The sequence below is a fragment of the Rhipicephalus sanguineus genome, unplaced genomic scaffold (genome assembly GCF_013339695.2).
Source record: "Rhipicephalus sanguineus isolate Rsan-2018 unplaced genomic scaffold, BIME_Rsan_1.4 Seq216, whole genome shotgun sequence".
Classification (NCBI taxonomy): domain Eukaryota; kingdom Metazoa; phylum Arthropoda; class Arachnida; order Ixodida; family Ixodidae; genus Rhipicephalus; species Rhipicephalus sanguineus.
The window spans coordinates 274,919-289,236 of NW_023614789.1; the positions used below are offsets into that span (position 1 = coordinate 274,919).

The 14,318-nt window shown below is 48.3% G+C and overlaps 1 long non-coding RNA gene across 1 annotated transcript; it reads right to left on the reverse strand.

Annotated features, from left to right (window-relative positions):
- Positions 1–1,561: 1,561 nt before the first annotated feature.
- On the reverse strand, positions 1,562–14,308 carry LOC125756584 (uncharacterized). Its single transcript, XR_007414618.1, has 3 exons — positions 13,984–14,308; positions 3,424–3,674; positions 1,562–1,668 (listed from the first exon to the last, which is right to left on the reverse strand). It is a non-coding gene; the product is annotated as an uncharacterized LOC125756584 (long non-coding RNA).
- Positions 14,309–14,318: the final 10 nt, after the last annotated feature.

Here is a 14,318-nt window from a genome sequence, read left to right on the forward strand (position 1 = left end):
GCGCCTGTGGCTCAGCGCTGTGAGCACCGGGCTTTGGTACTAGAGATTCAGAGTTCAAATCCGTCCGTCGGGTGATATTTATTTCCGTTTATTCGATGTTGATACGCGCTGCACAGACGTCGCTCGCGCTTATACGCATTTAAACCTCATCCAGTCCTGTGTTCCGGTATTTCGTTCGGTCGCTCCAAATGACGGTGAGGTAGCAGAAACGTTGCTTATATGCATTTAATATTCTAGCATGAGCAGTGTTTCGCGCTGTAGGCGTATTCCATCCTCTAGACAGTGGCAGGACTCAGTAAATCTGCGCATGAGCCTCCCTGCTTCGTTAACAATGGATGCAAGCGGCACGTACGTCGAAGAGCAGTCGAGCGGGGCACCCATCGTGTTCAGTGATGCGTACAAGAGCAAGGTTTGCGCGCACTGCGGAGTACACGCTCTGTGATTCCTGGCGGAAAGCTCTTTTTACTTTGAACGTTGAGCCAGGCACCCTTTAATGTATCACTATGGTTAAACTCATAACCGACAGACTTTCACGATACCCGCGTGCAAGCGACATGGAGATACAAAAGAAGAGGAAATACCGCTGTTACTGTTAGAACCATGATTTTCGCTTCTTTATACCTGATTCAAGTGAATTGAATGTCAGCGTGTATAATTCCTGCTTCTTTAATGTTCAGCATTCTTCTTAATGTTCAGCAAAAGGGAGAAAATTCGGCTGTGTTGATTGTACATTGTTAGCGTCCGCTTGTCCTGTGTTCGTTTTTTTGCGCTAAGGTTTCTGCAGTAATATATGGTCCTCCGTCTCCATGCCCATTCCTCCGTCCATCCGTCTGTCTGGCTGTAATGTAATCTGTCATCCGTTACAATAAGTGGGCCGGTGCTGGTGATGGGTATCCTGGCCTACCGTATTTATCCGAATACTACCAGAAATTCACCTGCCATATTTACTTGCATACTGCCGCGCGCGCTTCTTTTTGAACTTTTGATTATGTAACTCACGTGTTACATGTGTAACGAGCGCTCAGCGCAGGGCACGCCAAAATGTCTGGGAACCTTCCTGATTGGCTTGTGATATTACTGGGCGCACAACGCAAGCAGCCAAGTTTATTCTGGAATTAATGCTCACCAGTGATCACGCTAAAATCTTCGATCCTTAATGTATAAAAGCCGAAGAGCTGCACCAACGACCAGATTTCAATGATCGGTGACTATGGGTGCTATGCAGGATGGCCCGAGTTTGGCGAAACTCGGGAACGATCTAACAGTACGCGAAGACGAAACCCATCCCTCAGCGTGCGCTCCGGGGAACATGCGCCGGGGAACCACCCCCTTTGGAACGATCTAACAGTACGCGACGAAACCCATCCCTCAGCGTGCGCTCCGGGGAACCTGCGCTGGAGTTTCCGCGGACAGGCTGCACCGCCCTGCCGGGCACGGCCGGAAACACTCGGGCATACAAACAAATACGAGTGGCTGCTAACGTGAACCATGCCGCCGTGCGCGATCATCAAACGAGGAAAAAAGAAGCGTCGAGACCGGCGGTATTGTTGCATCCACAAATGCCACAATCAAAAATGTCTTTAATAACTGAAAAAAAAAAAAAAATAGTCCAGAGCATAGTTGACTCCCTTTGGCCTTGCTTTCCACCAATGCACATGGGTTGGCGCTCTGGAAAACATCACAAATCTTTTATTTGAAACTGGCGTTGAAAAAGTCAAAGAAAGCACATGACAGCTTAGGTTGCGTAAGCATCGCGCCGTACATTAAACATACCGTATTTACTCGATTGTAACATGACGACTATTGTAACGCCAGGTGTGACATTTCATTACGTCCAGGAAGAAAAAACAGAATTTCGGTATTCGATTGTAACGCGAGGGTCGACTTTAGGTTGCAAAAATCTAGAAAAAAAAAACTCGCCTTACATTCGAGTAAAACGGTATATACGTCACTGTCACGTGCACAGCTCTACACCGGTTACAAGTCCATGACCGCTAGAAAAACCGTTGTCTACGCATTTCCATTGCTGATCACACTGCATGTCAAACTCGGAACCACCACGAAGTCAATAAGCACTAGGTTCCTCAAAGGCATTTTTTTAAGTATCAGGCTTAAGGCCGAACCATATAGAGCGTTTTTGCCGGCGTTTTCCCGGCGTTTCGTACGCCGGCGTCCCTCGACGTCGACGCTACCGGTGACGGTGGCCGAAACGTCCACCTCTGGACGGTCCAGACATCACGGGCGGCAGCGTCGACGCCGGAAGCAGTTCGATGGACGCAGGACCAATCAGCGTGCGGCTGGCAGCGACTTCCGCTACGTAACGGCGTCGTCGATGCTGCCAAAATGGTTGCCGCCCGCCTCGGATCTAATAAGTCGTCGCCGTGCACTGTGTGGCCCTTAAGTTCTCAATTGATGCTTGTATTTGACTTAGCTTGTTCCCTAGAAGCTTCGACAGCAAAGTGCTCGTGATATCTTTGAACTCTTTCCGAGAGCCATACTCAAGTTCATCGGTAGGCTTAGCAGGAATGAGTGTATTGGCCGAATACGTGGCCTCAAAGATGTACGGCAGCTTCAAGCTCAGAGGCCATATATTACAAGTTTGTGCTTCTTAATGCCAATAGCTGGCGCTACAAGTCAAATAAAAAAAAATAGACTTTTCGGTGGCGTTGTGTCACTGTGACTCGTTTTCTGCACCACAGAACTGCTAATGAGACAAAAGCTATAATCAGGAATATATCTTGTTGGTCCATTGACGGAAACTGTACACTGCTTTACGAGGTGTCAGGTTCATTCCCTCTGGTCACACTGTGTGACGCTGAGCTAACGCTCTTCATATGGTTTGCCGCCCTCTCTGACGGCGTTGATGCGACGACGCCGAGGGACGCAACGCCAGGAAACGCCGGCAAAACGCTCAATATGGTTCGGGCTTTAGACGACGCCCGATCGCAAGTTTGCAAACGGTCTGCAGTCGATGGCGAGTCGACGTCGTTAAAGCACGAGACCTGCGACATGTTTGTATTTCCGCTAACACCACTGATCTCTACTTTACACCGGCCTTTTTACATTTATTTCGCGCTTCACCGTCAACTTCAAAAACGTTGTTTGTAAAGACTGTGATACGAACATTTAGTGGGCACATGAAAGCCGTTAAAAATTTTTAACGGCTTGCATGTGCCCAGTAAATGCTCATATCGCAGTCGTTACACCGTAAAGCAAAGCGTGCAGCGAAACAGCTTCTGTAATATAGTACGAGAGCTGTAACTACAGATTACGTAATTGTGATATGCTCGCTCAAAACAGCTGTCACTCACTGAGCCGAATGTTCTCAGTGCTGCCTGAGGCACTCATTTTATTTCAAGCGGGCGCACGGCGAGCACACTGCATACACCGTCAAGCTTGCTAGCGCTATTTGAACACACTTACCTGTAAGTTTACGTCGTGCGGTGCTTGGCACTTCGCCGAAAGGTCACAAGCGCTGTCTCTTCGAAAAACAGCTTCTTGCACGTCATAGCCATCTCGTTGCCAATGACAGCTTCCGTCCTTTCGACAGCACACTCTCGCGACGGTACCCGTCCGCACACATCAGCGGAGAATGGTGGCATCGCTGCTCGCCCGCTGCGCCACAGTGCAGCGAAGTGTCCCGATCTTCGCTAGTCTTGCGTGTTCCAAAGTACCTACAAAACGAGGCACATTGAGCAAAAGCCGCGGTAGTGTCGAATGCGTTCAGCATGCGTTTGAACTGGTTTGAACGTGCCACGAGGTATGTGAGGGCACGTTGAAACGTGCCGTCGTACGCCTCACGGCGCCTTTGTATTACTGGTTGTTTCTCAACTAGCTCGCCAGGGCGGCGCAGCTTGTACATTTTAGGCGCGCCACCTGGATGGAACGCGGCGTCATGTCAAGGGCGGTCGAGAAGGTGGGTGGTGTCTTCAAACTAGAGGGACCATTTCATTTGTTTGTCGTTTCACTGAGAGCAGAAGTGCACCCATGCAAGAAAAGTGACAGAAAGTTCTACTAAATATATTTTTTATGTGTTCGCGGGCCGTTTGAATCCATTTTCAAGCGTTTAATGTCTGCACTAAGTATCCTTGAGAATAATCAGCACCGTGGCCTCCGAGATTAGTTCCGACCGGGCGCCTTACAACACCGCGCCAAGAGCTAATCGCGGAGGCCGCCGTGTGTAATCACCATGGTCGGCCTCTACATTCTAGCGCGTTGCTCAGCCGGCGCGCGCCCTCTTCGTCCTCTTATTAATCATCTGCTCGCTCCCCGAGCAGGTGCGGCCGGCTGATTAGCTAATTGGCTGGGCGGTATACCTAGCTAAGTCGGGACATGCTATGACGAAGCTGATTAAACCAAATCATGCTAATGTCGAGCTAATTAAGTCACGTGATACTAAGACCATGCTAATAAACCGTGTAAAGCTAAGAACAAGCTAATTAAGACCATGCTAATTAACACGACGCTAATTAGGACGTGTAATTAAAACAAAGATAATCAAGACATTACTCGCCGAGATAGTGTTAATTATTATAATGATAATTAGGACTATGCTAATTACCTCTGTACTTCAGGACCTTGCAAATTAAACCTCAGTTATTAATGTCGTAGTAATTAAAACTTTAACAATCAAGACAGGACTATTCAGTTCAGTTAATAAGACCGAATAGGTCATGTTATTAACACGACACTAATTAGGAGCTCGCTAGACCAGACAAGGTAATTAGGAACTTCCTCGTCAAGTACGCGTAAATATGATCACTTAATTGGCATATGTTAATTACGTTCGTGCTATTGAGGACTTGTTAATGAAAGCTCAATAATTATTGCCATGTTAATTAAAACATTACGAATGAAGACGTAACTATTCACTGCCATGTTAATTAAGGCCCACCTAATCAAACGCACGAATATTGAGACCGAACTGACACGGTCATTACTCTGAAGCAGGCCAAGCATACTGAGACGAGCCACGTAATAAGCTCGAAGAAGCTAGGTGACCACAAGCTCCTCCGATGGCCCCAGCCTTGCATAAGTATAGTGCAAGCTGACCATATTATTTTATATGCAAAGAAGCTGCTGAGTAGCGTCCACTGCATGAAACACTTGACAGGCACACCGGCACTATGACAGTCCCGAGTTGAACTGGGGCCTTTTCAGAATCAACGAGTTTGTGCCCGAGTTCGCACGTCAATCAATTTGATTGACAGACGCCCGCGGCGAAGGTCGGGTCCGCCCATCGAATTTGTTCTTGCGAAAGAGCAGTGCTCACGGTGCAACGCCAGCGAGCAGCACTATTGATCTATCAGCTTAATCGCACAGACTATGCACACACGCACGAAGAACTAAAGGTTATATCATCACGTGGCTACGATGTTTCGCATTCAACTTCACGGCGCTCACGATGTCTCACAGCCACGAAGCAAGCGCCCCTGGTGGGATTTGCGGCCAGAAATGTTATTTACTTGTTAGTGGAGACACTGTTTCTATCGATTCGTTACTACAGAAAGATTTTCAGACGCGTAATGTAAGTATAGCAGTAACCTGTCCATTTATTTATCTGTAATATTCCAGAGACGCGAAACGAGCTGCAGCAGAGTGCTGCGTGTGCGCCCTTGTTGCCTTCGAGAGTGGAAATTTCCATGCTGCAGGTGGAACGAAAGAATTCTCGGAAAGAGGACAAACGCCCACGAACACGCCCATGGGAGGCGCGATGATCAGTTGGCAATAGAGTGCCTCGATGCGCTCGCGCGCGCATCGAGGCACTCTATTGGCAAAAAGATAGCGCGACAATCACGCTGACGTCGCTACACTGTCAAAATGTTGACTGGGTGGCGGCGCTGACGCGTTCGCACGTGGCGTTCCTTTGAAAACCGCCGCAAATGCCGCATATGCGTATGTGACGCCATGCTCGTTCTTGTAACCGTTTTTATCAACGCTGCTATCGCGTGCTCCGCACTGTCTTCCTGTCATGACCGCCGTAATGCGAGCTCGGAGCAAACTCGTGTGCCCATAGAGTTTCTTACAAAAATACCTAGAGGGAAATCTGGCGCCACCGTCTATGCCAATTTCTTAAGGGGCGCCGTTGGAGCGCTGGCAATGACGGTATATGTGTCTGCGAGGCTTGTGTTGGCCGGTGTTGAGCGAGGCTTCGGCTCAAAAGCGGATACGACTGCGCAAATAAAGCTTCTCCAAAACAAAACTTTTATAAGCGGATGTCATTTACACTTATTATATTTTAAAATAAACGTCCACTTACCTTGACGGCATAACCAAACGGCGAAAGCGAGAAACAGACGACGAACAGTGGCAGAGGGAACGCTGCCTTTGTCGTCTGCCTGCCAAGTTTAGCGGCCGTTGGTTACTTTTTACGCTTCGTAAAACTATACATCGACGCAGAAGCTTCCAATGTTTAATAAAACTAGTTTTTCTGCAATAATAGAAAACAAGTAGCCCACTACGTGCTCGTTCAGTAAGAAATCAACCATTTCGACGCAAGGAACGCGTTGAAGCCAGACGCGTCTTCGAGGTGTCTGGGCTCTACGTGAAGGATACGAATCCGAGTCAAGTTCTAAGCTCACATATCCCGGCATTCCCATGCGTCCAACAGCTCGCAGCGCCACTTTTCCCTCTAGGTAGATGTAGGAAACTCTATGCGTGTGCCCAAGAAGCTCGGGCCATCCTGCATAGCACCCTATGTCTCACCCCTGTTGTTCTGTTGTGAGTGCTGCTCGCTTGTATGTTAATTTTCTGGGCACAAATTCACCCAATAAACAGTTCAAACTTGACCGGCTTGAGTTGAGCGGTGCGCCATCTAATGGCTTGAGGCGGAGAGCGCCCGCGAGTAGCCGAATCGCCGCCGCTCTCGCCGTTCCCTCTCCTGTTGCTCTCTCGATTTCGCCCCTCGACGCCGCTTGGCGGATGCACATTATCCAGCAAAATGGCACAGAAAAATGCACGTTATCAGCAGCGTGAGCGTTGCTATGGAGACGACTGCCCCGCTTTTCGTAGCGCCCTCTGCAAGTCATCTGATAAGAACCCGAACATTATCTGGACGCGCGTGGATTGCGGTTTCCCATGCGTTGGGGGAAGAGCGTCATCACAAGTACGACAAAGAAAGCAGCAATGTCGCCTGCATCGGTTCTTACGCAGTATAAGTCCGAGAGCCGCCGACATTCCGCAGATCATGCTTTGAAGACCCGGAAAGCTGTCTGGAATCGTACGGCCGTCACCTTCAACAACTGGGACTCTGGAGAGAAGCTGCGTCACGTGTATACTAGAAGACGCCGCGAGGACCTGGTTTGTGAATCGCGAGTTCACACTTCGAACCTAGGATCTCTTTCGAACCACATTCCTGAACACTTTCACGAGCGATGTGTATAATGAAAGGGCCGCAGCTGTGTAAACGCGGGTGCAGCTCCCAAAGGACAGCGTCATAACTGAATATACGAACAGCGCAACTGACAAGGACAGAGAAAGGTAACAACACACGGCGCTGTGTGTTGTTACCTTCCTCTGTCCTTGTCAGTTGCGCTGTTCGTATATTCAATTATGACCTACCAACTTGCCCAAGTTTCCACGCTTGAGAGCGTCATGATGCTTACGGAAGAAATGACCAGATTTTTTTCGACACGCCGACTCTGACATCCCTGAGGAGAAGAAAGTTCGTTTCCTCATGCGATGGGCAAAGCAGGAGTTCTTCGCGGGACTGACAAGGAAGCCACCTAAGACCGTCGCGGAATTTCTCTCGGAGGAGATAACGATTGAAAAGGCCCTAGGAATGCGCACCCGAAAATTCAACCGCCGCTCGACGCCAGGCTACGCATATATTCAAGGACATTGCTCCGATGACCTGCACGAGACCATCAGAACGATCGCGTGGGAGGAGTTGCGAAAATTCTTGCCGTCGTAGCAGCCTCAAGTGGATTCGATTGTTGACGTCGTACGCCATGTAATTCAGCAATCCCTCGGAGTTCCTGAACCAGCGTAGTCTGAGCCAAGAGCGATAAGCTACGCTTTTGCAGTCCGCCGTAATGCTCCTCCTTCGCGCCCGCGTCAAGACGCTGCACCGCCGCAACTCTGTCGCCAGCCACAGCCGCCGCCGACGACACCGTCCGCCTGTCGGTCAGCGCTGTGCCGCGAGGAAGGCTGACATATGGCGCGCCCCCGTCCGCTCTGCTACCGTTCTGGACACGCGTATATCGCCGATGCCAATACCGACAATATCACAATCACACGGCGATGTGCTACTTGGTCAAACGCTTTTGAAAAGTCTAGAAAAGGACAATCAGCTTTTAGATCCTCATCCATGTTAAAGGGACCTGCAAGACCTTTTCAGCATGGTCAGAAAACGCTGCCGATTGGTAGTCGAGGCTCCCAAGAACACGCGAGCCAAATATTATAGCGCAGCACGCTGCGTGGGACTTACAATAATTCTCAGTCAGCTATAAATCGTTCACTCTTCTTTCGACAAACGATGCCATAAACCCAAATGACCAGTGCCATAAACACAAAGTCCACGGCCATTGGCTGATATGAGCATCGTGCGCTACATAGTTACTGCGGTGGCCGTGGGATGCCGCCACGTGCCCGCGCGCGATGATGATGATGATGATGATGATATCTGGGGTTTAACGTCCCAAAACCACGATATGATTATGAGAGACGCCGTAGTGGAGGGCTTCGGAAATTTTGACCACCTGGGGTTCTTTAACGTGCACCTAAATGTAAGTACATGGGCCTCAAACATTTTCGCCTCCATCGAAAATGCAGCCGCCGCAGCCGGGATTCGATCCCGCGACCTTCGGGTCAGCAGTCGAGCGCCATAACCACTAGACCACCGTGGCGGGGCGTGCCCGCGCGCGCTCTCGTGATTACACTGAATGTAAGCCGCACGTTCGAAGAAAAATAAGAAATTGCTCAAGGTCATGACGTGCGCTTACGAAAGGACGCATCTTCTTGCCCCCTTGTCACCCCACTCCCCCCCCTCCCCCGCCTCCCATGCACTGCGTAGCTTTCAGCGCGCTCGCTGGTACGAAAGGAGAGAGAAAGCGCCTGAAGCGTGCGACAAATCCCTGTAACTCCGCTCGTGCTTGACGGATTATAAAAATTTTTGCAGCAGCCGATTCGTGAGGCAATAAGCTCTTTTAATGAAGCTTGCATTACTTGGAAAAGATCTGCAGGGCCCCTTTTACATGTTAAATCAATTGTGAATTAGAATAAACTGTGTTTCACGCGAAAAATTTCTCCGAGATCGCGCTGATTAGCAAAAACCGATTGTTAGCTTCTATGTGGCTGTAGACAATGGATGCAATTGTATGTTCTAGCATTTTGTTGATCTTAAAGATAGATGTTAATGAGTATTTTTACCTTACTTGAATATCGGTATAACCTTGGCCATAGGCGAAAAGTACGGGGGGGGGGGTGGTGGTGGGGGGGGCTCGGGCCCCTTCCGGACTGCTTCATGGGAGGCAGGCAAAGCTCCCTTGGCGGGATATTTTTAAGAGCTTGGCTTGGATCCCCGACATTGGCCGCCCTGTCTGACAGCAAATTAGGGGCTGTTTATGCCCGCTTCTTTTTTATTTCAGACTCTTAAAATTGGGATCATGTGCCATTGACAAGTCAGACATTCAGTGGGAAATGCCCCTCAAACGGATTGGAATGCGCAGAATATGGTGGTCTTGAGAACAAGGTGAAGCACCACTTAAGCTATGACAAGTTAAAAAAGTCTTGAACCACGTAGCATCTGGTTTTGAGAACACACAAATGCTACTGAGAATGCAAAGCAATCCCGACACAGTCGGTCAGTGAATCCTTTCCCACAGACTTGCTTGCCATTTAAAAGAGGGAAATTTCTTGGTTGTCTACAAATAGGTACCCTTCCACATGGCTGCCTATAAAAGTGCCGAGAAAAGATGGTACGCATTTTTGATTTATCAGCAAAGGGTTTACTACCAGTTCGGTGACCTAAGAGAAACTCAAGTACTCGTCCAGAAAACAGCCTTTGACGGAAAAATTCGTAACGCCAGCTTCGCACAAGGTGTAGTGGTCGCAAACGGTATCTGGCACCTTCTGAAGAATTATTTCGGCCATCATAAGTTGAATTCACTGGCATAATTAAAGCTTCCTGTGCCAGCATGTAATCTACTCTCTCCTGTATGGCGCATGTTTTAAAACAAAGTAAGGCGTGTCAATAAAACAATTCGACAGATCCTACGCATTGTGGGAATATATTTTAATGCGATGCAGTCAGCGAGTAGCAGCCTATGGCGGCCTCCTTCGCTTGAGCCAAGCTTTACGAGGTTGATAGATGTCCTTTGTGTAAATTGGAAAATAATCTGAGTCTCCACTACAGATCTTCATAGATATCGCAGCGTCGGTACCCCAGAGGCTAAGGTTATATTAATTATTTAATGTACAAGTCGGACTCTCTCTCTCTCAAGATATATATATATATATTATATATATATAATATATATATAGATATATATATATATATATATATATATATAGATATATATATATAATATATATATATGTGTATATATATATATATAAGACAACGGAGGCGTTGTCAACAGCGATATAAATATTTATTTCCCAACAGGTTTCGGGAGGGGACCTTCCTTCTTCGGGGATGAGTTAACTCATCCCCCGTTTAAACTCATCCCCCGAGAAGGGAGGTCCCCTCCCGAAACTGTTGGGAAATGAATATTTATATCGCTGTTGACAACGCCTCCGTTGTGTTATACCCATTACTCGAAAAGAACTGGCCCATTGAACTATTATCTACACTTATATAGAGAAAAGTCGGAAAGTCGGGCCCCCGCCCCTCCGGGAAAATGAAAACTCGCCGCCTATGACCTTGGCTATCTTCCAGTCTGAGGGCTGCATACCTGTCTCTAACGAGAGTCTGAAGATCTGTGTCAGTATTTGACTGGATACTATGAAAGTGTTTTTGGAGAATTTTAGAATTAATGTCGTCTACGGCCGCAGTGTATGGTTTTGCTTGAGGTCATTTATTAGACATCAGACACCTCAGTGTGTTAGCTCTATAGTGGACATATATTGGGTAGTTTAATTCCAATTACAATTGTCCCAGCTGCTTGCGCAAGCGTTTAGGCCCTATCGTATTGCGTTTCTTCCTCTTTCATAGTAAGCGTAGTGATCTAGCGAACCATGGGTTAGATTTGTCATTAGTTATCTCACTGAGAAAAGACGTGCTGGTTATCACCGTAGACACCTTATCCTGAAGAGTGCCCATTTTTTCTCACCAGTCCGACTATGAAATGAAGGGTAGCAGCATGTTTGTACAAGAATATATCTAAATCGGAATTCATAACGTTGTAATTCGCTTTATTATAACAGCGTGTTCTTTTAGTACAGTAAAAAGCTCGTTAAATTCGAAACTCGAACGGTACTATAATATTGTTCGAATTAAGCGGGTTCGATTAGCGGACGGGCGCTAGAATGAACGGACACCGCGCCACACTGCGCGGGCAGGACCCAAAGAGCCACCTCTGGACTCGTTATCGCGAATTGGGCGCTACTACACGTTTGTAGTAGGTGATTTCGCAAATTAAGTTTCATGGAGCTCTGACAGCGAACAGAATTAATTGATCGTGACACACAAGAAAACAGCACCGACATGCATTCATAGTAGCAGTCGGCCTTACTGTCCAAGTGTATGACGCTATTTATGCTCCAAAACAGTTTATTTTACATGAAAAAGTTAATGCAATCAAATTAAAGTAATCAGCATTTGTATATGCTTGCCATTTCTTCTGGTCGCTTCTCCATGAGCATCGTTTGCAGCTTGCCAAGAGGTCCTGCGCAGCATCCAAATTCTCATCTGCTTGTAAAAAGCTGCTGTTTTGTTGTTTTTCATCTCTAGTAAACGTAGTTTGGTTCGATTTTCCAACAAGATTGTGATCACTCTGGGCCGACCTCTGCGAGGAGTGATGAATACCAGGGGTTCCAGTTCGAATTAACCATTGTGTGATGGGGCCCGACCCGTGTGGTGATATTAGTCCGGGGAGTGTCGGGGAATGTAGTTGTTGGTAGAGGCATAGCATAAGCGGGTAATACTACGCTAACTGCAAGGAAGTGAGAGGGAGATCTGAGGGTGATAGAGGGAAGGTATACAAGGCATAGCGTAGCCGTGTATAGATGGTAGAGCCAAGGGGGGGGGCGGGGGTGGAGGAGGAAGGAAAGGAGGAGTCCGGAGTGGAAAGCAATAGCCTATCGCAATGGTGATAGTACAGTGGTCAGGAAATGTACGTAGGGGTTGAGGATGGACGGGAAGGAGGAGGCGGAGGGTAGAGCATATAGCATCGCCGTACAGGGTGTGGGAAAGGAAGTGAGGTGATGAGGAAAGATGGACTGGTGAGGAGGAAGGAAAGGAAGTTGGGAAGGGTGAAGCATAGCTAGCCGTGTATGTGTAGTATAGCAAGGGGGTGGAAAAGAGAAAGCGAAAAGTGATGCGAGAGCGAGGAGGAGGGGAGAGGCGCGTCTGCATCACACATGAAGGTTCCTTTACCGCCGTGGACGCCGAGCAGGCTGCTCGTTTGGAAAGCGAGCGCTTGCTTGCCGGTGAACGCGAGCGTCGCTGAATGGCAGGCGAATCACTGCTCCACACTTCCACTTCCTACGGCTTTCACCTTCAGTGAAACAGCATTCGCACCGCACACTGACCAGATGGAGCTGCGTTGCTCAAACTGCCCCGTCTCAAAGTCTTCGGCATTCACCGTTAGGGGCACGCAGAAAATAGACGCGTGCTCGCGTCCCCCATGTATCCCGGCCACGGATCCCGGCCACAATCCGCCGACAGATGCAGGGCGCGAAACGCGCGCGTCGCGTTCCAATTTCATTGAGGCCGTCTCAAGGTTGCTTTTTTATCCGCTAGGCTATGTATTCTGGCGCTGCAGTCAGACTGGCAAACTCGACTGAACGGTGCCTATACATTTTTTAACTGCCGAGCAGTTCAAGGGATCGCCCTGTCGTCGTCTCATGTCTCGCGTTAGCGTCGCGCAGGTCCCACGTTTGATACACGTAAGTAGGGCAGGCTGCACGCTTGGAACGCCAGCGCTAGCTTGCTCGTGAACGCCACCGTCGCTGAAGGGTCAATTCTTCTCTCCGAGCCAGTGAAACGCCAGCGTCGGGAGTTAGACACAATCTACGGAAGAGAGAAGCGGAGGCGAAACGCCAGCGCCCGGAGTTAGGCGCACAAAGCTCGGAGCAGCAAACATTATAAAAACAGTAGAAAGGAGATTATAGACGATAATCACATGAAAAGAACAAAAAGAGCCAATAAGCAGAAGATACACAAGGGAAACACAGGCGAATCAATGCTCCGAGTTCGCACAGCTTTCACTTGGGGTGGAAATGGCTTAGAATTTTATCTTTTCAGTCACACCTGTGAATGCTGTAGTCGTGAACAACAGAGTCAAATATTTCCTTGCTAGCGATATCCGGATACAGCCACGTTTCAGTTAAGGCTAGCATGTCACACTTATTGCCTTCAAGACAAGGAGAAGGCTGAGTGCGCTTACGCGCAAGGCTTCGAAAACAATAATGATAAAGGAGATACCATTGTCACTCTTAAATGATGTGTCAAATGTCATCAATTTGTCATCATTCTTAGTTTTCCCAATTCCATCAAGCGACAAAACCTATATCTGTACAAAGATCAATATTTACAACTCTGAGGTTTGAAAATTAAAAGAGCGCTGTGACATAGACATGGTGGCTTTGAGACAAGCGCTCCTTCCTTGCAGTACACTGCCAAGTTATCCATGTTCTCCGCTGTAATCGTTCCGGAGACAAGAATTTCGTATTGAACTAAAGAAAATAATATCGAATTCTATAAAGGCATATCAATTCGGAGACAAGAATTTCGTATTGAACTAAAGAAAATAATATCGAATTCTATAAAGGCATATCAATAGATGATGGAAGGTAATTACGATGACAGCACATGCTTACTTGCGCCTTCGTAACTGCTCCAATGGCGTTTCAGGCCATTCGCACGGCTCTATCGTTATTCCTCTCCTCTTTCTCGGCGCCCGTTGACCTATCAAAGTTGGCAGATGGCACAGAGTGTACGGCCATCATCGGCTGCAGTTAGCAGCTGCTCTCGCCGCGAAGGAAGCGATGATCGCGCGGCGAAAGGAACCTGCCTGCTGGGGGACCTCGTGTTGCGAGCGGATGTTGGCGCTCCAAGGTCGCGTTTGTTGCGCGCGCCAGGCTTGGCCGACAGCGGCGGCAGCAGCGGCAGAATCCGATGCCGCAGGCAGCCACGCGAGTCACTCTCTCATCCA